Genomic DNA, 24,818 nt, shown 5'->3' with positions numbered 1-24,818 from the left:
AAGAATGATTGGGGAAATATTACAGGACTGCAGGAGAAAAGGGGAAGGAGGGAGCGCAGGAGGTCAGGCGGAGGGTAACTAGATGTTACGGAGGAGGAAGAAGGAGTGAGTGAGGAACGGGGAGACGATAAACGAGTGCAGGCTGAAGTCAGAGGGGCCTGCTGGGAGCTGCTCTGTGCGCTGATAAAGCAAATAAAGACAGAATACTCCAAAACAAACAGGGCTAGAAAAACAGCGGCTTTTAGCTCCGCTCCGAGCTCAATTTAGATTCAAGCACTTTTTAAAAAGGTCAATTTGGCCTCAGCCACTTTTTTAAAGTCAATTTGGGGCCAGACACTTTTTAGAGGTTAATTCTGGGCCGGGAGTTCATTTTGGGTTCGTCCACTTTTTCAAACTTCACTTTGGTAAAAGCTTTAAGCTCTGCTGCTTAATTCTGAGGACATTCCTTTGCAAAAGGGGACATTGGATTAAATCACTTTTTGGCATTATTTTGGATGAACAACTTCTACGCGGATTAAATTTGTAAATGGCAATAAAGACTCCACTTTGTAAAGGTGGATTTGGGAACTTTAACCCTTTTGAAACCTGAGAAAATCACTTCTTTTAAAAACATGGGAAGAAGGAAAAGAGCAGCAAAAGAAGAAATTACCCCCAAAAAATACTAAGAAATTAGTAAAAGAAATTTTCACCTTTGATTGGAAGTTTTGAACAAATGCTGCTCAGCAAATATGACCCCAGTTAGCCTGATGAGGACGCTTTTTTTTGTCCTTTTTTTTGAAAAACACATTTTTGATATTTTTTGCTAAACTTTAGGCTGGATTTATATATAAATATATTTCCTCGTGCCCACTACACTGGTCTGTGCAAAAGGTCACAAACACAAGCCAGAAAATGTTGGGACCGATATGTATAAAATCCTCGGCTCTCCAAACAATTATTCAACTGCAAGCAAAAATTTGAAGAAAATAAATCGGAGCCGCTCTGAAGTGTTTCATAACATTTACACTGCAGCTCGAAATAAATCTCTCTGTCTCTTTCTCTCTGTGTCCTCGACAACCCCAAAACAGGAAACAGTTGAAAGGTGAGAGCTGTTTAAGAGTCTCAACTTTTTGGTTTGACCATGAAATGACCGCACAGTCTCTCTCACACACACACACACACACACACACACACACACACACACACACACACACACACACACAGAGGAAGGGGTGTAGATGCTGGTCGTATCGGGGAGACTGACGGAGAGGTCAAGACTGATAACGCAGAACAATGACCTGACCGGGTCACCACACGGTCACTGTATGTGTGTGTGTGTGTGTGTGTGTGTGTGTGTGTGTGTGTGTGTATGTATGGCTGACTTTTTTGTGTGGCAGAGCAGGCATGTCTGAGAGAAGTTGTGTGTGTATGTGTGTGTGTGTGTGTGTGAGTGTGTATCTATATCTGTGATCACATGAGTCGAGGGTATTTATTGATGTGGCTGAGAGATCAGTTAACCCTTTAAAACAGCAAAAATGTGCAGAAAGTTAGTGAAAAAGTTTGTCTTTTCTTTGTAAATCTGGAAATAAGCATTTTTTTAAATTATTATTTTTTTAAAATAATCCTCCCCTCTTTTTTAAAAAAACAAGACCAAAAATGAGCAATGAAGAAACAGTAAAAGACAAAATAAAAAAACAAAAAAAAATATTGTCCTTAAAAAAAGGACACAAAAAAAGTTAAAAATATATATTTTTTTAAAGTTTAATAAATATGAAAGTAATTTTCTGAACATTTTTTTCTATATTTTTTAAATTTCTCCCCTCTTTTTTTAAAACATTTTTTTATCCATTAAATCTAACTTTTTTTAAACTAATGTCTTAATTTCTTGCAATTTGTGGAATATTTCTTGCCACGCTGGCAATAAATATCAATGTTTTAGAGAGAAATCAAGCTGATCTGTTTACGATTCACAGGTTCAATAGCTTGACTGAACGCAGCCCAAGAAAGCTGATGTATATCCAGGCTTTAAAGGGTTAATGGCCAAATTCCTGACCACTACTTGACCACTGGTTCGGAAGCAGTGAACCGCCGCTCCCCGCTCGGTCCAATCAGGCCACAGAAAAACTCGCTGTGACCACTGCCTGACCTGTTGTCACACCGATAAGGCCGGGCCACAGACGGGACAGGAAGTTGAGACAGGGGCCGACACACACACACACACACACACACACACACACACACACACACACACTCTGACCTCTCCCACACAAATAATAGCTTGAACTCATAAATCCGCAGATATGGACGCGCACATTTCAAGCAACAACTATTTTTTGCCGTGTTATCTTGAGCGCAGCAGGATCACCGAACGCTTATTACAGCACACACACACACCCTGCTGAGTGCGTGTGTGTGTGTGTAGTCAGCTTTAATATAGGAGAGACAGGTGTGTATGTGTGGCCGTGTAGGTTGCTGTAGTGTGTGTGCGATCAGATAAGGGTGTTTCGGGGCTCTGACGGTTAGTTCTCACCCCTCCCTGGCACCGATACTTATCCCACTGACCTCACGCTGCACCCGGTTTGAGTCTTTTTGTGCTCGGTGTGTTTGACAGAGACTCCATGACGCCCAGTAATCACACTTTAAGGGGAAGAGGAAGAAGTAGAAATTAGAGGAAGAGGAGAGCTAGACGAGAATATAAAAGAGGCAGAGGTTCGGTGAGGGGGAAGACAAAAACACTGCAATTTATAAACGTTATTCTAGAACAAGAAAAAGACAGAAAAGGGCGTTTAGGGAGCTGATTCGAATGCAGGACATTAAAGGCAAGTCAATCTTTCCTTCCACTGCTATTTCCTTTCGCCTCAACTTCATTTGTGCGACATTTGAGTGATGTCATTCTCAAACTATGGCAAAAACAGCTTTTATGAAATCACCGTGACCTTGACCTTTGACCACCAGATTCTAACCAGTTCATTCCTGAGCCCAAGTGGACGTTTGTGCCAAATTGAGGAAATTCCCGCGACGCCATCTTCAGATACTGATGTCACAACAATGAGATGGATGAAAGGTCACAGTGACCTTGACCTCTGAGCACTAACTAATCAGCTCATCACTGAGTCCAAGTGAATGTTTGGGCCAAATTTGAAGAAATTCCCTCAAAGTCTTCTTGATATATTGCTTTCAAAAGAATGAAACGAATGCAAGATCATCATGACCTTGACCTTTGAACACCAAAGTCTAGGTGGTTCATCTTTGAGTCCAAGAAAAAATTTCTGCTACATTTGAGGGAATTCCCTAAAAACTTATTGAGATAAGAAAGTTAAGAAATCAAGAAATTCCCTCAAAGTGTTCTTGATATATTGCTTTCAAAAAAATTAGATGAATGCAAAGTGACCTTGACCTTAAATGTCCAAAATTTAAAACCATTGAGTCCACTTGAATGTTTGTGCCAAATCTGTAAAAATTCCCTCAAGGTGTTTTTGAGATATCCCATTCACAAGAGTGACACAGACAACGTCACAGTCACTTTGACCTTTGACCTGTGACCACCAAAATCGAATAAGTTCATCCTTAAGTCCACTTGAATGTTTTTGTCAAATTTGAAGGAATTTGCTGAAGGTGTTTTTGAGATATCGTGTTCACAAGAATGAGACAGACGCATGGTCAAGATGATCTTGAACTTTGACCTATGACCAAACAGTCCTTCAAAAATACAAATAATCAGTTCATCTTTGATTCCAAGTGACCGTTTGTTACAAATTTAAAGAAATTTCCTCAAGGGTTTAGTGAGCAAATTGTAAATTTCCCCATTATGGGACTAACAAAGGATTATTTTATCTTATGGGAATGTAATTACAAGTATGAGACGGATGCCAGGTCACAGTGACCTTGACCTTTGACCTATGACAACCAAAATCTAATCAGTTCACCCTTGAGTCCAAGTGATCATTTGTATTAGATTTGAAGAAATTCCCTCACTGTGTTCTTGAGATGTTGCTTTCAAAAGAATGGGCGGACAGACGTACGGATGTATGGACAGACAATGAGACATAAAATACATGTCTCTACCAGTTTTGTCCAATCTTAACAAATAAAAAGTATGAATTCATGTGCACACAATGCATCCAGTATTATCCAGAATCAGACCAAACACAGGATCTTAAATTCAAACTAAAGGATTTGATACATCATGTAGGAATTAACTACAATTTTTATTCACTATTTCAGAAAATACAAAGTACAAGTTAAATAAATTAAATTAATTTCCGATAAAAGGACACAGGAAACACAGAAACAGGCGGATGGGACACAGTAAGAGTCCTTGTCCAGATTTGAACCCGGGACGTCGCTGTTGCATAGCTACATTGGTACGTCTCTCAGACTGCTCAGCCACCAGGACGCTTCATGCACCAACATTTCTATGAGCGTGTTTGTGGCGGACGGACAAAAACAAATTTTTCAGAGTTTTAGAGTTTTGTGTCTCTGCGCCCGAAAGTCTGCGCGCACGAGTGTCCGCCAAAAGCAAATGTGTTGCTGCGTTTCGCGCTAACTGTTTGCGTCCACGTTTATGTGTGTCCACCCGTTGTTTGTGTGTCCCTCGCTCCCGTTCTTCCAATAGATCGGCGGGCGAGCATTTAGATGTCCGTCTGCTGCTCATCCTCCCTTCGCCCTCTTTCTTCTCCGCTCATCCCGCTCTTTCACCCCGCTCCACTCCTCTATTCATCCCCCCTTCTGTGACCGGTCAAACGGATGAAGGGAAGTGTCAGCCTCCCGAGGAGAGAGAGAGGGGGGAGAGAGGTAGAGAGACACGGGGGGGGAGAGAGAGACCACCCTGTACGTCCATTTCACCCGCCGTATCACTTTCACCTGACTGCACTCTTTCACTCGCCATCCCTCGCTTTTTGCTCGGCTCCGTCAACATTTTCACGCATTCATGTCTTGTTTTCTCTCTCGGCGAGTTCCGAATCTGGCGAAGACGCTCTCCCTCTTTTTCCATCTCCTCCTGTCATCTTCCTTTAGATTCATTTCACTCTTTCGTGTTCACTTTTCTGAATTTCAATGACCTTTCCATGAGGTCATTGAAATTCTTGAGGCCAATTTCAAGACCAGCTTTTAAAAATAGAACTAAAAAAACGAATAAATTCATAACGGTGTTGGACTGAATATTTAAATAAGTATCTGAGGGACTGTTTATAAAAGGGAAAAAGGTCAAAGCATGTCAAATAATTTTTAAAGCATTGGGAGGGGCTTATGTTTTTATTTTGGCTTTAAGGGAGGGGCATACCACTTTAAATGGCTGAATTTTGTGTTTATTTTACTGGCAATCTTTTGGCAGTTTTTCTTCTTTAAGAGTTTTTGTTGACTTTTAAAGAATTTTTTTTTCTTTACTAACTTTGGCAATTTTTTATTTATTCTTTAAAATAATATATCTTTATAATATCTTTAATTTTTTTTTTTAGACAAAAACTGGAATTTCTTTTTCTTTAAAAAAAATACAGATTTTTTTGAGTGTGTGGGTTTTTTTTTTTTAAATTATTTTATTAATTTTTTATTTTTCAAATCTGGGCAATTTCTTTGTTTTTGTTTTTGCAGATTTTTAAAGAAAACATGCCTTCCAAAACAGTGGTCAAAATTACCAAAAAATACACAATTTATCACAGCCAGAAACTGTTAAAACAGAAGTTATCAGTGAATTTTAATGATGTTTTTGATTATATAATAACACAACGTGCTATTTTACAGGTTTGTGAAACAAAATTGCATGACTATTCCAAAACTTAAAGAGTATTTTTAGTTTTCCAAAATCTTTTATAGGCCTGGACTTTGCTATATGAAAACTCCATGACTTTTCCAGGTTTTTCATGACCACACAAACCCTGCACGCTTCTGATCAGACTTCAGCATCCGCCGTCATTTTTCCCTTTACATTTATCCCTGCTTTCCACTCTTTCCCCATCTGGCCGGTGAGGAGTAGTTGAGAGGTCAAAGGTCAACTTGCTGCTGACGTGGTCGTGCATGTGCGCCGGCCGCCGGTCAACCCCGACACGCGTAACGTACAGTTCATCCCGGTCTCGTCAGCAGTCCCCCTCCTGAACCTGACCTGCCACACAAACACACCCACATGCTGCAGCTGTCCCAGGCTGACCACAGTCCTGAGGAATGTGACGGTAGCAGATTTTTTGTCTCCCTGCGTCTACCCTGACCCCGTCTGTCTCTTCCTGTCCTCGCTCTCACCTCCGTCTACCCTTCTGCTAACCCTTCGCTCTCTTTTCTACGTACAGTTTCCTCCCCTGCATCACTCGCTTTTCCACGAAAAAGTCTTGTGTGTTTCCCCGCGCCTCCCTCTCCCCTCCCTCTGCACACATGTGGGTGCACATTTCAGGTCCAAACTCTGGATCAAACCTCCGGGAAATAAATCACGCTGACAGACTACAAGCTTAGCAGTAGCTGAAATTAAACTCCCATTCATCCTCATTTCAAGACAGAATCTGAACGTTGGCAGGTTTACAAGACTGAAGGGAATTACAGAAATATATATATCCTTAACTTTAAGGTGCTGCATACAGAAAGTGAGCATAAACAATGAAGTTTTTCAAAACAATATGACTTTGCGGGGTGATTTCCTGAAGGAGTGTATCATTTCTTTCAGTGGGAGTCAACTGAAAGGAAGCAAGTCGTGTTAAGTAGCATGTGCACTCGAGTCGGGAACAATGAAGTGACAAACAAACTCTGACAGAAGCAAGTGAAGGCTTCCTGCTGCGCTGATGGATCGCCTCGCTCTGTGCCAGCGTCGCAGTCAAGGCCGCCTAAACCGAAACCGAGTCACGGTCAAAACCAGACCGGTACGAGTCTCACACTGCGTCACACTCACGATGAAACGTAGAACATGCAAACCAAAAGCTTTTTACTAAGACTGATCTGAAAACAGCCGCAGAAAACAAGATTTCTCATAATTCATCGCTTTCATTGTTTGTGTGTCTGTTTAAGGCTTGTTTTCTTGAAAAAAAGGGGGAAGACGATGAGCAACTTAACAAGGCATGACTTAAAAAATAGCAAGAAATTAGGAATAAGTTACAAGAAAATGACCTGAAAATAAGCACTAAAAATAGTTAAAAAAAAAAAAAAAAAAAATACATAAATACATAAATAACAAAATTACTCAAAAAGTCCAGAATTTAAATTTTAAAGTATTTTTTAAAAATTTAAAACAGTTTAAAATATATAATTATAAAAACGGTATATAGAAATTTGTATTTTTTCTCCATATTCACAATTTTTTTGTCACTTTTTACTAATTCTTTTGCAATTTCGGGGTAATTTCTTGCCAAGTTGCTCACTGGTTAAGCAACTGCAAAAGGCAAGAAATCTGACGTTGATCCGGGTCTCAAAGGGTTAACAGTGCGGAGACAGTATTTGAGATGTGACTGGCTCTCTGTCCTCTTTTCTCTGACACTCAAACTCTCCGAAGTTCCCAAAAGTGCAAAGACAGTAAAAGTACAATAAATGGAAATATCGTAAAGATGGATATTTCATATGTTCTGATGCGTTCGCTCTGCGTTTTCTCTAAAATATCACTCCTCCGTTTCCAACTCTCCGCTTTTTTTCCAACCATCTCTCCTCTCTGCTGTCCCTCCCTCTCGCCGCCTCGTTAGTCTGGGTTACGAGGAGGTGAGATGGAGGTTTCTCTCTCCACTGGGCCTCATCTCATCCCTTAGCCTGTCTATTACCTACACACACACACACACACACACACACACACACACACACACACACACACACACACACACACACACACACAAGCAGAGGGGGAGAATCTGCAATCCTGTCACTGGATAATCGCTACTGGCTACGCCGGTCAATCTGCAATCTGCGCGCGCGCGCGCGCGCGCACGCACACACACACACACACACACACACACACACACACACACAGACAGACACACACACACACACACACACACAGAGTCGGGATAAGGGGAGCAGTTGTCATGCTGTGACATGTTGCTTTTGGAGAGCGAGAGGGAAGCCTCATGAGGTAATGGTTGGGACACACAAACGTCAGACGGAGGGCAGACAGCTCTGAAAGCAAACCGTGTGTGTGTGTGTGTGTGTGTGTGTGTGTGTGTGTGTGTGTGTGTGTGCTGTGAAGGAAACCGAGTAGTTTGACGAGTCAGCGTAGAAAAGGCAGAAGTCAAAAGTGAGAGGGAGATGGAGGAAAGTGAGATAACAGAGGAGATAAAAGAGGAAAAAAGTGAGAAACTGAGAAAATTAAATTAAAGATGCAGGAGTAAAGAAGGAGGGAGAGAACGAAGAGACAGAAAGAGAGAAGAAGAAGGAAAGACAAAAAATAAACCGAGAAGAGAACTGAAGAGAGGAGAGGATGGCATGGAGACGAGAGAGAGGAGGAGAGAGACAGGAACTGCGGAGTTACTGACGAGGAAAGAGTGGGAGAAAAAGGAGAGAAAAAGAGGAGAGTAGACCTTTAACCACCACTTTAAAGGTCAACTTTAGAGGAGAGGAGAGGAGAGGAGAGGAGAGGACAGGACAGGAGGAGAGAGAGAGAGAGAGGAGAGGAGAGGAGAGGAGTGGAGGGAGGAGAGAGGAGAGAGGAGAGGAGAGGAGAGGAGTGGAGAGGAGGAGAGAGGAGAGAGAGGAGAGGAGATGAGAGAGGAGAGGGGGAGGAGAGAGGAGGAGAGGAGAGAGAGAGGAGAGGAGAGGAGTGGACAGGAGGAGAGAGGAGAGGAGAGGAGAGGAGAGAGAGAGACAGGAGAGGAGGAGGAGGAGATGAGAGAGAGAGGAGAGGAGAGGGAGAGGGGGGGGGAGAGGAGGAGGGGAAGAGACAAGGAGAGAGGAGAGAGGAGGAGAGAGAGAGGAGAGGAGAGGAGAGGAGAGGAGGGAGAGAAGAGGAGAGGAGAGGAGAGAGAGGAGAGGAGAGGAGAGGAGGAGGAGGAGAGGAGGAGGAGAGATGAGGAGAGAGGAGAGAGGAGAGGAGAGGAGAGGAGGGGAGAGAGGAGAGGAGAGGAGAGGGAGAGGAGAGGAGGAGAGAGGAGAGAGGAGAGAGAGGAGAGGAGAGGAGAGGAGAGGAGAGGAGAGGAGAGGAGAAGAGACAGAAACAAAAGAATCCAAAGAGTTAAAAGTTCAATAAAGTTTTGAAGACTTTGAGAAAATAAATGAACAAAAGAAAGAGAGATGACATGATGAATGGAAACTGACTGTGTGGTCAACCAGAGGAACACACACACACACGCACACGCAAACACGCACACACACACACACACACACACTCGCAGTGATGGTAGAAGTTTTCAGTTCCTTTACTGAAGTAAAAGTGCCAATACCAGCTTGTGAAAATACTCATAATTATTTAAAAAGAAACACATCCCAAATACACACTAAAACATACTAAACACTGGAAATTACTTCAACAAAAAATAGAAACCAACACCCCAAAACTCAATTATATAATAAAAAGTACCCCCCCAAAAAAAACTCTGAGTTATTAAAAAAGAAGAAAAAAAGCATCCAAACAAAAATTATATATATGTAAAAAAACATAGAAACACCCCGAACTTAAAAAGACAAAAGAAAAAAACACCCCAAAAATTACATTAAAAATAAATTACATTAAAACTATAAATCTGTATGAAAGTACAAAACTCAAGTAAAGTACAAGTACGTCAACGGTACTTGGGTACATGTACACACACACACACACACACACACACACACACACACACACAGAGGACTGGGTCGAAGGTGGAAGAATGCATGCCTGGCGTATGAACGAGTAGAGAAAGGGATGAGTGGAAGTCTACTGTTGCAAACGTTTTTCTGGTGGGACGCCACACCGCAACACACACACACACACACACACACACACACGTGCGCGCGCACACACACACGAGGGCCAGCCAAAGGTCTGAAGTAACCACAGACTTCTGAATGTTCTAAATATAGGAGGATTGATAGGATCTGTGGAAAAGGGCAGGCTGGGGAGCACACACACACACACACACACACACACACACACACACACACACACACACACACACACACTAACACAATCAGCCTCCTACGCTCACCAAATTATTTAGCAATTGTGGAGAAGAGGAGAAAGTTGCTGACAGCTCCGATAAGCTTGTTACAGCGAATCAGCTTTTTTTTTCTCGACCGTCTGAAGCAGTTTGACAGAAAAGTGAAAAATCGTGCGTCTGTGTGTCGCTGCCTGAAAGTCTGCAGCTGATGCAGGAAGAGAGAAAACAGGTTAAAGCAAAATCTGCACAACTATATTCTTCTACTCCTCTCCCATCTGTTTGTACAGCTTATTAACCCTTTAACACCTGCGTCGGCATCAGTTTTCTTGTCCTGCGCCTTCTCCAAGTATCTAAACCTCTGAAACCTGAGAAAGCTGTTTTGATTTCTTTCAGAAGCACAGGAAAAATCATAATGACTATCTTGGCAAGAAATGTCCTGCAAACACAAAAAAATTAATTTAAAAAAAAAGGAAACTATGATCAGGAAATGATCTGAAAACTAACTATAATCAAAAAACAGGGACATTTCCAAAAGCTATTCTTATAATTTCCTTTTGATATATATTTAAAATTATGTTACAAAAAAAAAGAAAAATTGAATTACATTGCAAATATAATTACTTTCTTAAGGTCATTTTCTTGTTTTTGTTGTTTGTTTGCATTTTTTAATTTTTTTTCTAGTTTTCTCCTCTGAAACCTGATAAATTAGCTGAAATTCTTTAAAAAAAAAAAAAAAAGGAAAAAACATGAAGCAACTTGGCAAGAAATGTCTTGCAAACTATAACAAAATAATAATAATAATAATAATGATAATAATTTTAAAAAGTAGGGTGACGCGGAAATCATCTGAAAATTATTAGATATTATCAAAAAAACATGAAAAAATGCCCACAAAACTTTATTTATAATTCTCTGAGTTATATATTATATATTATATATTTTTTGTTTTTTTCTGACTTTTTGCTAATTTTTGGGCCATTTCTTGTTAAGGTGCTCGTCACCCACTTCCCATGTTTTTTTTTAAATAAATCCAATTTTCTCAGGTTTCAAAGGGTTAATTACAGCGAAGACACAGCATGTCTTCAGTCCAAAGCTGAAATAATTTCTCGTTTTCCATTTATTCTGGTAAACTGAAAATTTGGAGGTTTTGAACTGTTGGGTCAGATGATGACGTTAGCTCGGCCTCGGGGAAACTGTGATGATTTTTTTTTTGACTAAACTTCGATGATTCGTCAAAAAGTTATTCAAGAGTTCAACGGATGATAAAAATAGTCCAGATTCCATATTTCGTTCACGCTGCGTTTTTCAAACTGCTCAGACAAACGATGCCATCGCTCTGTATGCGTCCATCTCTAAGAGTGTGTGTGTGTGTGTGTGTGTGTGTGTGTGTGTGTGTGTGTGTGTGTGTGTGTGAATGTGGGGGGAACTCCTGTCTCGGCCCTGTCCCAGGACCCCGGAACCTTCCAGAACACCGGGACCCGACCACACAACAAACGGCCCCGTCAGCGTGATTTATCGGCCATTCACCACCAGGTCACACACACATATATACACAAAGACGCACACACATTCTCCGAAAAAAAAGCATCAATATGAGCACGTATGAAAGCGTTCGGTGAAAAGTTTACCTGAAAGAAAACAAAAAGATGCGCTCCTCGGGCAGATGTGCGTGCAGAGAGTGAAAGATGGAGGAATGTGCTTCTTTTGATATGATAAGAATGGTTGCAAAAACAATGGAGGAGAGGAAAGAAAGAGGAATAAAAGAGCGAAGGAGCTGAATAACTGCGACGGAGTCAACCGATTCTGATCGGCAAAAGAAAGGGGAGGGAGGACGGAGGCGAGGAAGAGGAGGATGGAGCATGCAGTGGGAGCAAAGGAGGGGGCTTGAAGTAAACATCGATGCTTCATGAATGCAATTTTTTCTTTTCTCCTTCTCCCCATCTTCCCCCCTTCCTTCTCCTCCTCCTCGAGCGAGAGAACAAGAGGCACTACATCATCCCGACAGGCGGAGAAGAGAGAAGAGAGGGAGAGAGAGAAAGAGGGATTGTGACGGAGGGATAAAGGGCTATCCGTCTCTGTCTGTCACCTCATTCATCGTCCCCTGCTCCGTCCTGCCGGCCCATCCGTCATCCGCTGTCACACACACACACACACACACACACACACACACACACACACACACACAGAGAAAAAATACACACACTTCTGCACCCACTTTCACACACTCCACAAACACACACATGGCATCAAAGACGGGCAGGCGGACACACAAACCCGCTCTCCGCCCTGTTTCACACATTCACTGCGATGGACACACACACACACTTGCACAGCGACGATGACACACACACACACACACACACACACACACACACACACACACACACACTGCAGCCAGAAAGCCACACAAACTTCGGGCTCTCCGCCCTGTTTCACACATTCAGCGACGACACACACAGCCGAAAGAATAAGTTCGGAAGATGGCAAACACGCACTCTCACGCACGTACGCACTTCCCTGCCAAACGCTTTTTTTGTTAAAAAAAATAAAAAAAAAACGCACACACACACACACACACGCACACACACACACACACACACACACACACACACACACACACACACACACACACACACACACACACACACACACACACACACACACACTCACTCCGCCCAAATCCTGTATTCTCCAGTGGAGGCGTCCAGTTCTGTCCCTCCTCTGACTGGTTCTGCTCTGGTTTTCCCAGGATCCCCCAAAACGAGACGCCTCAGCACACAGCCGGGCCGCTTCCTGCGCTCCGTTGTGTCTCAATATCAGGTCTGAGGACCGATTTCGGACCCCGGGGGAAACTCGTAACGCGGTTTTGAGCTGGTGTCGAGATTTATGGCCTCATTTCACGAGACGCCAGCAACTGAAATTCACCAAGTCTCATTCTTAAGCGATCGTCGTCATTCAAAGTCATAAGATATCGCCACTTTGCAGCGGATTTCCATGTCTGCATATTACGCTCTAGGGATCTTTCTGTGTCTGCTGTTTGACGTTCGGGGAGGGCCACGATCGACATCAGGATGTCAATGAAAGCACATGATTATTTCATTTAATTATTTATTGAGTCTGTACACAATTAAAGTCCAGCAGAATAAAAGAAACGTTAAAAAATGTGCCAGAGGCTTAAACAAACAGCTAGAGATGATTAGTTTTTGACTAAAAGGCTACGGATGGTTAAATTTAGGCAAAAAGGGCACATGGTAAAGTGTGAACCTCAGACTCCCAAATGAAAGTCCAGGATTTGTTGGATCCATCTGCACTTCCTGCCCCATCAGGACCTTTGTGCTCCTCATATTAAAACGTTACTGGCAGCATTTCAGCCTGACGCCGTCCAGCGGCGTATCATGCAGACTCAACAGGTTCCATCAAGCCGCATTCTCAACTGACACAACTGTGGCAGGTGCCGTCCGTAAAATAACACCTTAACACGCCCAAATCATAAAACTTTCAGGCTACATTTAGTTGCTACATTTCCAGACCTGGAATTGCTTTCTGCAAATTCCATGACCTTCCAGGTTTTTTTTATGACTGTGCGAACCTTGTTTTATTTTGTGAAGCCACTTTTAGCTCTGATATATGTGTTATAGATATAAAGTTCATTATTATTATTCACTTATATATAGTTTTTTTTAAGATGTATGTGTATGTATTTTGTTGTACCATTTTAATACAATTTTTTATTTCTTTTTTACTTGTAACTTACTCATTCCCTTATTTATTTATTTATTTGCTTATTTATTTTGTAACTGCATTCATAGAGATGTCATGTGGGACTCTTGAGGGTACGTACGGGACAAAATACGAAAAAAAAGTGTTTCTAAGGTTCAATACCTTTTGTTTTATTTGTTAAAAATAATTTAATACAATCATTAAAAAGGAAATGAAGTTATGAAGTTTATCTGTATATCTTATTTCCAGCTTTTTTGTAAAATGGTAAATTAATGTGGGATTTTTTTCAGCAGTCATTTAAGTGAATAACATAAAAACGGAAGATGATTTTGTGGATGGTGCAAAATAGAAAAAGGAGGAAATTATGTGAGAGTATTGGAATTTTAGGAGGTGAGACAGACAAAAGACAATAACAAAAGACATAAACAAAAAAAGACAATGAAAAAGGTGAGAAAAGAGGGATGATGGGAGGATGAGGGGGACATGAGACTAAGGGCTGCTGAAAATATAAAAGTTGAGGGTAAACAACAAAAACAAAAATCAGAAAACCAAACGGAGGAAGACGAGGAGGAGGAGGAGGAGGACCAAGTGGGAGGATGGGAGGAAGGATGAAAAGGACAAGTGGGGGGAGGAGGAGGAGGAGGAGGTAGAAAAAAGATAGTGGAGAGAAAAAAAAAACAGAGAAAGAGAAAACGAAGGAGAGAGGACCACGAGGGAGACAAAGACCTACTTGTCTCAAGTCACTGAAGGCCAGAAGCAACGTGTCACCCTGGAAGCCTGCGACCGGGCGGCTCTGGCAAAACCTGTGGGAAAATACAAACCCGCCCCCCCCAGTCCTCCCCCGGAGAGAGGGAAGAGAGGAGGAGGAGGAAAAAAAAAAGGGTGAAAAACGGAATAATAAAAGACCTGGTCGGATTCGCTATGCATCGGGATAGATTGGCAGACAAATGACAGCCTGGGGAGGAGGAGGAGGACGGGGAGGACGGGGGACGGGGAGGACGGGGAGGACGGGGAGGGGGGGGAGGACAGGGTGTTAGAGTCATGTCGCCGGGTCTTGTTGAAGAGGAGAAAGACAGTGTGTGTGTGTGTGTGTGTGTGTGTGTTCGTGCTCGTGGGTGTGAAAGTTTTTGTTTAAATGTAGGTTGTGTTGAATGTGTGTGTGTGCGAGACTTGTCACAGTGTGTGTGTGTGTGTGTGTGTGTGTGTGTGTGTGTGTGTGTGTTTGTGTTTATTTGTTGTTTGTACAGGGCTTCGCCTGCATGTTTGAGAACAGTTGAGGACTGTTGGAGTTTGAACCCAGGGTGACGCCGGTGTGTGTGTGTGTTTGTGTGTTAGTGTGTGTGTGTCGGGGTCGTACGGAGTGTGAGCTGGGGTCTTGGCGTCAGTTGGCCCCCGTAAACAAGCCGACTGGTATTCTGAGCGAGGGAACGAGAGAAAAGAGGAGTGCCGCGAAAGAGAGGGAGAGCGAGCCTGTAGCTAATCTCTTTCACCTCAGGACGCGCACAGACACACACACACACACACACACACACACACTAACACTAGGCATACACACCACAGCACTGATTACACGCCTGCCATCTTCACTGACCCCCGTGAGACACACACACACACACACACACACACACACACACACACACAGGGCTGTACTCATGACCTGCGGAGCAATCGGCTAAACCAGTGATACTCAACTTATGGCCTACAAGCCAAATTTGGTCCCTGATTGGGTCCCAGGTGCCCCCCCCCCCCCCCAATTTCTTAATGAAAACGAATGATTCACACTGGGAATTGTTTTTGTACTTTTAGTATAAATAAGGCGCCAGTGCATAAAACAGCATAAAAATAGAGCTTGTTTATTAAAAAAGCATCTGTTGAAGATCTCCTCATAGCCTCCTACAGTCCTAGATAAGCCCAAAATGTCCTAAATCCCAGAAATTTGACCAATATCCTAAAATCTAAGAAACGTCCACAAATCCAAGAGATGTCCTAAGATCTTATAGCTGTCCACAGATCCTAGAAATGTCCTAAAATCCCAGAAACGCACTAAAATCCAAGAAAAGTCCTAAAATCCAAGAAAAGTCCTAAAATCCTAGAAATGTCCTAAAATCCAAGAAACATCCTCTAATCTTAGAGATGTCCTAAAATCCCAGAAGCATCCAAAAATCCTAGAATCGTCCTTAAGTCCTATAATTGTCCTAAAATCCTAGAAACATGTGTGGGGCGCTGTGACTGGCCCCTGGCCTCCTGTCGTTTTTTAAGTGTCCCATAAGAAAAGCAGGTTGAGAATCTCTGAGTTAAACTAATCTCTAATCTTCTCCTCCAACCAAACCTCTATGTAAAAACAGCTAAATTTGACTAAAACTTCACAGTTTTTCCCTCCACCTTAAAAAAAAAGATTATTATGGCCGTTTTCTGGTCCGTCGCAGGTGCGGTTAAAGTTCGGCTCTAACTCGGATAATATAGAGAGAGACTGCGGTTGATGGTTAACAGAAACCAGAGTTGACTGTTTGGTAGGAAACAGGAGGCTGAAAGCGGTCTCAGGCCCAACCATCCACCCCGAGCTCCTCCCTGTGAGGTTTGAGCCACTAATAACAACATCGTGCTCCGTCCACCTTTGCTCCTCGGAGTCTGGAGATCCGCAGGGCCGCAAATAGTCCCGCAGCAGCTGCAGCTCTGTTAATGACAGGTCTCCTTTTTCACCTTTTCTGTCTGCCTTTCTTCTTGCAGCTCCGATCTTTGTTCACTTTTACGTCACATTTGTGTCAATCTCTGCATGTTTTCCTGTATTTCTTCCTAATATTTCCATTTATTTTTCAGTTTTAGCCAAATTTGCTTCTTTGCCACTCTAATTTTCCACTCCTTTCTCTTTTTTCCACCCAATGCCTTTCCTATCACTGTTTTTTCCCATATTCCCCTACCAATTCATTCCCATTTCCTTTATATTTCTAATTTTTCCCATTTTGGACCAAATTTGTTTCTTTATTCCTCTAATTTTCCACTTTTTTCTCCTCATTTTCCTACATCATTCATTTCCCTTTCCTTATTTTATACTTTCCAAGATAGTTTATACTTCTGCTTCAATCAATTTCTCCAATTTATTTCAAATTTTTAGTATTTTTTCTTTTTTTCTCCCTGACTTTCTTTCTGTTTTTCTTCACAAACCTTGATTTTCTCGACTCTACCAAATCTCCTCCCCTTTTATTCCAATTTTCCATTTTTTTCTACCTCAGTTTCCCAAGATATGTTTCTTTTCATCACTTTTCCATCAAACAGTTTCCCTACACATTTCTAGGATTTTAGGATGTTTCCAGGACAATTCTAAGATTTTAGGACATCTCTGGGATTTCGGATGTTTGGAAGATTTTAGAATCTCGCTGGGATTTAAGGACATTTATAGGATTTTAGGATGCTTCTGAAATTTTAGGATGTTTCCAGGATTATAAAGCATTTCTCGTATTTTAGGACATTTCTAGGATTTTACTATGTTTCAAGGAAATTAGGTCATTCACACAATATCAGGACATTTCTACGATTATTCTACAATTTTAGGACATTTCTCAAATTTTGGGACATTTCTTGAATTTCAGGATGTTTCTAGGATTTTAGCAGGGTTTCCTCCACTGGCACTTTTTTGATAAACAAAATTAGAATATGGATGGGGGGCCACCTGGCACCCTACTGGGGCCAGATTTGGACCGCGGGCCACAAGTCGAGTATCACTGACCTCCGTGTCACTTCATCTTTATAATTTTCTTTGTTTCTTCTCTTCTTTTATCACGTTAGCTCCTTCCTTCTGCTCACTTTTCTCTCCTTTTCCTCATCGTCTGATTTTCTTAACCTCTTCTCTGCCACCTTTTTTTCCTTCTTCCTCCCCCAGTGAGAGCAAACATTTCATCTGTACCTCCCTTTCTTTTCATCTGCCACAATCCTGAGATTCCTCCTTTTATTTCATCTCTAATTCCTTTTTCTTGTGCTCCCCCTTCACTTCCTCCTTCTTTCAAACTCACCATTAATTTCACTTTAATCCCTCCTCTCATTCATGTATTTTGCCCTCTTCTCTGCCCCCTTTTTCTTTCTTGTGTACTCACTCATTTTTTTATTTCACACCTCTTTCATTTAATCCCATTTTCTCTGCTCTCTTGTTCCTCGTCCGCTTTCATCCCATTCTGCTCTTACAGCCTCCTTTTTTTATTTAATCCCTTTTGAATTCACTTTCTTTCTTCAACGCCCTCCAATAGCGCGTTTTTTTTTCTTCTCATTCATTTAATATTTCGTCTTTATATCAGAATATTTTCTGCTTTTTCACTTTTGTCTTTTTAATCTTGTCTTCATGACTTCCCTTATTTCGTGTTTCTCGTTTTTTTGTTATTCCTTCGACCCCTGCTCGCTCCATTCATCTATTTTTCGCTCTTTCTTACACACCGCGCGTGTTCGTGAACCCATTGCTCTTTTAACTATTTATCCTCTTCCTCTGTCAAATATTCCCTCTTTCACTGCACTTCTCTTCCTCTTACCTTTGATTTTTCATTTCTCCCCCTTAAATCTATTAGATCTATTGCTCTTTCCCCCATTTTCAGCTTTTCTTCCTCTTCACACTCTTTATGTTCTTCTTCACAAACAAAATGTTACAGTTCCTTCAGTATTCATACGCATTTTTACATTTTATATTTCCGTGACTTTAAGGGCGAATTTTAAAGACCATACATTCTCTGATCATATTCACTCTCACTTCTTTTTAATTATATTAGCTTTTTAAAATATGTTTTATTTGAATAAATAAGAATTCAGAACAGGATTAGAACTGAATATTTAAACATAATTAAGGGACTGTTCAGTATTTATGAGAGGGGAGGATGTGGTGCAAAAAGGGGGAAGCATGCCAAATCATTTTTAAGCACTGGGGAGGGTTTTGTGTGTTTTATTGAAAGGAACATACAACTTTAAATGGCTGCATTTTGTACTTATTTTACCACAATATTTAAAGAAAATGTTTCCTTAACAAAATTTGGACATTTGTTTTTGTTTATAGATTTTTTTTTGGTGATTTCTAAAAAGAAAAATGTGGACATTTCTTTTCTTTAATTTTTTTGGTGACTTTTTGTTTGGTCTTCTTTTATTCTTTAAATTTTTCTGATAATTCTAAAGATAAAATCTTGGCCATTTTGTTTTCTTAAAAAAAAAAATGTGATTTTTACAGAAAACATGCCTTGAAGGCATATTTTCACTTTTTTTTTCTTTAAATTTTTGGGTAATTTTTAAAGAAAAAAAAACCACTTTGTTTTCTTTAAAGAAATTTGGTGATTTTAAAAGATTGATTTTTTACAATCATCAAAAACTTTCAGCAATCACAGCCAGAAACTGTAACAGACTCTATCACTGGATTTTCTAATTTATGATAGTCCTTGCGATTTCCAAAATCCATGACTTTTCCAGGTTTTTCATGCCCGTAGAAACCCTGTTCCTTAATTTTTTTCCTCTTATGCTCATTTTAATTTCTCCTTCTCATCCTCAGCCTTAATCCATCCACCTTGCACTTTTCATTTCACGTCTTTTCATTAATCCCTTTTTCCTGTTCCTCTCTCTGTTTTCTCTTCATTCATCCTTTTAAATTTAATCCCTCTTTCTCACCATATTCTGCTTTCCTTCTTCGTCTTTCTCTCCTCCTTTTGAATTATCAACACGCCTCAAATGTTTCACCTCTTCTGCCTCTTTTTTCCTTTTCATTTCTTTCCTCACACTTCACTTTCCTTCCCATTTGTCTCCGTCTGTCCTGAATAAGTAACTCTGTAACCTCCTAACCCCTCCGCAGCACTGCACGCATGTCACTGCACATCACATCACACACACACACACACACACACACACACACACACACACACACACACACACACACACACACACACACACACACACACACACACACACACACACACACACAGCGACCCGCCCTGTGACTGTAAGAACCTTGATCATGTAAAAAACGAGCCAACGACGCCTCGCACTCTTTCACCCCTCCCCCTCCTCCTCTATCTGCGAGTGCTCTGCATCTTTAAGTGTCAAAAAAACAAGACGAGGTTGGAGAGGGGGACGAGAAAAAAAGAAGCGATTGGAAGGAGAGAGGAGGACGAAATGATGGAGGTGAGAAGAGAAAAAGGATGAGAGGAAAGCTGAAAAGACAAGGGATGAAGAAAACGGGAAAAAAAGCTGGAAAAGGAGAAAGAGGAATATATGAGGGAAAGAGAGATAAGGGAGGAAAAGGCGACACATAAGGTTTTTAGGAGCACTGACGGGATCGAAGATGTTCTCCCCAAAGTGTAACAGGTTGATCCATAGCGCCCCCTGCGCTCTCCAACGCAAACTGCACAAATTACACTTTAAAAGTTTGTTTTAAAAGCTCTCTGTGCACCGTTCAGGCAGATATTTTTGACTCTAGATTTTTAATTAATGTCATTTTGTGTGTTTGCGTGAATGTGTGACTGCATGCTGGGCTGCATAAAGGAGGACAGATTAAAGAAGTAAAGAGCAGAGGACAAAGAGGACGAGGCAGGGGATGGAGGACAAAAAATGACTAAAGTATCAATAAATAAATAAATAAATGTAAACACAGGAAAAAAATATGAAAGAAAAATGTATAAATAAATAGGTATAGGAATAAATATGAAAAAGTATAGATAAATAAATACAGGAATAAATGTGGAAGAAGTAAAAATAAATATTTACAGAAATAAATTTGAAATAAAGTAAATACATAAATACAGGAATATATATGCAAAAGTGTAAATAAATGAAAAATGAATGAGTGAATAAATAAATAAATAAATACACTAGAATAATAATAACTGTATTTATATAGCACCTTTAAAAACAGAGTTTACAAAGTGCTTTGGCAAACAAAGCAAAGCAGAAATGGGAGACAGACGGCAATAAAAACAACAGAACGACAGACAGTCCTACTGAACACAAGCCAGGAGAAACTCGGGCATAAAATTAAAAGCAGAGGACAAATAATGCAAGATGCAGGACGTAAAAATGTCAGTATAAAATAACAAAAAGAAACAGACCAAAAAAAAACAAACAAAAACAACAACAGAAACAATAAAAGCAACAAAAACACAAATAAATGCAAATAAAATAGGTAAAACATGAATTAAAAAGGTAAAATAGATAAAAAATAAATGAAATAAATAAAAAGACAAAATAAAAAGACATAAAAATGTAAATAAATAAATACAAAATAAATATAAAAATAAGTGTAAATAAATAAAAAATAAAAAAAACACAAATAAATAAATACATAAACATATAAATAATGACTAGATGTTTAAATAAATAAAAAGATAAAAGAAAAATAGATATGTCAAATACATTTAACAGGAGATAAATTAATCATTATCTTACATTAACTTTACATTTTTGTACAACTACATTTACTTATTGTTGCATTTTAATGCGGTGCATTTCTTTTAAAAATGTACACATTTATGTTGTAATTTCAGCATTTATTTATTCATGTATTTATTTTCCTTTTTTTATTCCTGTTTTTTTGTTGATATTTCTGTAATTTTTTATCCTCCGTGGGGAGAAAGGAGGGGAAATGGAAACATGGAAATGACAGACATGGACAGTGAATTAAATACCTGTCTGACATGAAGGACAAAGAGAGGGGAGGAAGGGAAAAAGCTAATGACATTAAAACAGGTAAACTGATTTGAAGACGGGACGTGGACACTCACCCTCGCACTCCTTGACGTCGGTGTTGAGTTGGTGCAGCGCTCCCATGGAGATCTGTCTGACCTCGGGGTCGAGCAGGAGCTGCATCAGGGAGGTGGAGATGTGTTTACACGCCGACATGCAGGCCGTCTGCGCCACTTTACCCTGAGAGACAGACAGAGACAGAGACAGAGACAGAGAGACAGACAGAGACGGACATAAAGAACGAGAGACAGAGAGGTGAGGTGTTGAACTCTGGATGGTTGAATGTTTTTGGATTACACCTCATTTATGATCAACACTTTTAGTGTTACTCAGGGTTCATGCACATTTTTACCAATGAATTTCCAGGACTTTTCCAGGACTTTGAGGCAAATTTTAAGGACCATACATTCTCTAAAACAACCATAAATAGTCCTTATTGGTTCTTTTTCATTACTATATTATAGCTTTTTTAATTCTATAATGACCTCAGAACAGGATTAGAGCTGCCCGTGTAAAAAAACACTTATTATTATTGAGGGGTGTGTGTGTGTGTGTGTGTGTGTGTGTGTGTGTGTGTGTGTGTGTGTGTGTGTGTGTGTGTGTGTGTTGAGGGGTTACTGTGGAGGGACTGTTTTAATTTTTTTTTATATTGGCTTTAGGAGAGGGGCATACAGCTTTAATTGGCTACCTTTTCTGTTTATTTTACTGACGATTTTTAAAGAAAAGAGATTAATTTTGTGACTTTTAAAGAAAAAAAATACACCGTTTTTGTTCTTTTAAAAAATGTATTTAAGTCCTAGAAACATCCTAAAATCTAAGAAATGTCCTAAAATATGGGGCCATTGCAACTGGCCCCTGGCCTCCTGTCATTTTAAAAAGTGGCCCCCTGAGCAAAGCAAGTTCAGCACCCCAGATCTAGACCTTCTGTTAAAAATGTTCATAAACCGCATAAACAGACCACCAAAAAACAAAACTTTCATACATGCACCCACACACACACACGCGCACACACACACACACACACTAGCGTTAATTAAATGTGCTGCGTTCAGGTGCAGTCAGCATGATGAAGTAGCATAATAAGAACAAAAAGAGCGGATGAGGAAGTACATGACAACGCATTAATACAGAAACCAAAACATGTGTTTGTGTGGGTCTGATTGAGAGAGAGAGTGTGTGTGTGTGTGTGTGTGTGTGTGTGTGTGTGTGTGTGTGTGTGTGTGTGTGTGTGTGTGTGTGTGTGCAGACATGCATCCAGCCACGGCCCTGATCTTGACCTCGTCGTCTGCATTCCAGCAGAATGAAGCAAAGAGATGAAAAGGAGACTGAAAAACTGAAAATGATGTGAAGCTCGTGAATGTTAAAGCGGGAATGTGAAGAAAAAAACGAAAGCAAAAGGGTGAAATGGAAGAAAGCCACAAAAAGAAACACATTTTTGTGTTCTCGTAATCATGAAATAACTCATTGTCATTCCCGTTATTGTTTCATTTCCAGTTTTGTTGAAATCTCAGTTAACTTTCTCACAGTCAAATGGAAAATGTGAAGTTGTGTGTAAATACACACATGTATCATCATGCGCTGACTTTATATTTTCTAAAGTCCATTTCATTTTCTTGTATTGTTTTTGTATAAAATAGCACTCAAAATTCTCTTTAAACTTCAAAATTTGAAGTTTAAATGTCACGTGAGCATTTGTACACACATATCCACTGACCATTCATGTATCCATTAATGTGTTTTGCGTTATTACATAAATTTTCCTGCGACGTCACTCATTTCCATTAAACCTTCATGACATCGCGTTCACAAAAATAATACAATAATATTATACAATCCAAATGAAAGTTTGCACTAAATTTGAAGAAATTACCTCAAGTTGTTCTTGAGATATCGCATTTACAAGAGCCAGATGGCTGCAACGTTATAGTGACCTTGACCTTTGACGGCCAAATTCTACCAGTTCATTGTTGAGTCCAATTGAACGTTTGTGTCAAATTTAAAGAAATTCCCCAAAATTTTGTTGAGATATCACATTCATAAGAATAACATGAATGCAAGGTTACAATGACCTTGACCTATGATGGCCAAATTGTGATCAGTTTTTTTGTTGAGTCTAAGTGAATGAAACTAAATTTAAAACTTTTATTCTAAACTTATAGTTTATAAAATACATTTTTTGATTATAAAACAGTACATACACAAACATAGCTTTAACATATTCTTTCAACCTGTTTTATTTACGTTTTCTACAGAGGTCAACGGTCTGGTTTTCAGGACAGTTTGGATTAAAATCCCGAAGAAGAAATGAAAGCATGAAACAATGCTTTAAAATTCGTAGAAACAGCCCAGCTTTCCCTGAATATTAAATCCAGGAAATTCAACAATAAAAACACTATTCAATTAAGTATTTCTTTTAATTCCAGTGACATACTAATATAATTTCCTCTGTTTGTTCTCCAGAAAGCACCTCAACCCGCCGCCGCTCGCTGTAATAAACTGGCTTCCCCTCACAGATCCATAAAATTAATCTTATCTTATATAACAAACGCCGACAGCAGCAGAAAGATCCCATTGTAGCCGCGAGTGAACCGAGGTCCACCTCAGGAAAGAGTCTGGAGCGCAGTTCATTCAAGAGGCAGCGCTCACCTCAAAAGGGAAATCAAATTACACACACGGAGCACACGTGCGAGCACATATGTTCGAGAAACACACACCTACGACTGGCCGGATATCCTCCAAAACGACGCTGGCCTCTGAACTCTGTACGCACACACACACGCACACTGACACACACTTTCTACACAACCCCAGGGGTGAATTATCATAGGGTGAGATTGAGCGTGAAATAGGCTAATTCTATTTACATGTCCTGAAGCTGCGCTGACTGACACACACACACAAACACACAGGTAGGTCTGTCTGACAGAAACAGTGTTGTCTCAGAGTTCAGTACAGACAACTGGGAACCATTAGCCTGAGGCACACTGGGAGGAGTGGGGGAGGAAGAGGAGAGAAGATAGGAGAAGAAAGGAGAGAAAAGGTTGCAGAAAGGTGAGAAAAATAAAGAAAAGGAAAGGTTAAAAAAGGAGATAAAATAAAATAAAACATAATAAAATAAAATTAAAAAAATGAGGGGGAAAGAGAGGAAAGGAAAGGACATAAAATAAGTTATAATAAAATAAAAATAAAAGGAAAAGGTAGGAATTGGAATAAAATAAAATAAAATGTGGGGAAAGGAGTGCAAAGGAAAGCAAATAAAACAAAATAAAACAAAATAAAATAAAATAAAATAAAATAAAATAAAATAAAATAAAATAAATTAGGTTACGGTTGGGTACGTGGGTAGAAAGCTGAGAGTAAATTCTATTTGTTTATAACATTTATTGTATTTTG

This window comes from Plectropomus leopardus, chromosome 23 (genome assembly GCF_008729295.1).
Source record: "Plectropomus leopardus isolate mb chromosome 23, YSFRI_Pleo_2.0, whole genome shotgun sequence".
In the NCBI taxonomy this organism is placed as follows: Eukaryota; Metazoa; Chordata; class Actinopteri; order Perciformes; family Serranidae; genus Plectropomus; species Plectropomus leopardus.
Note: the sequence above shows the minus strand (reverse complement) of the source record.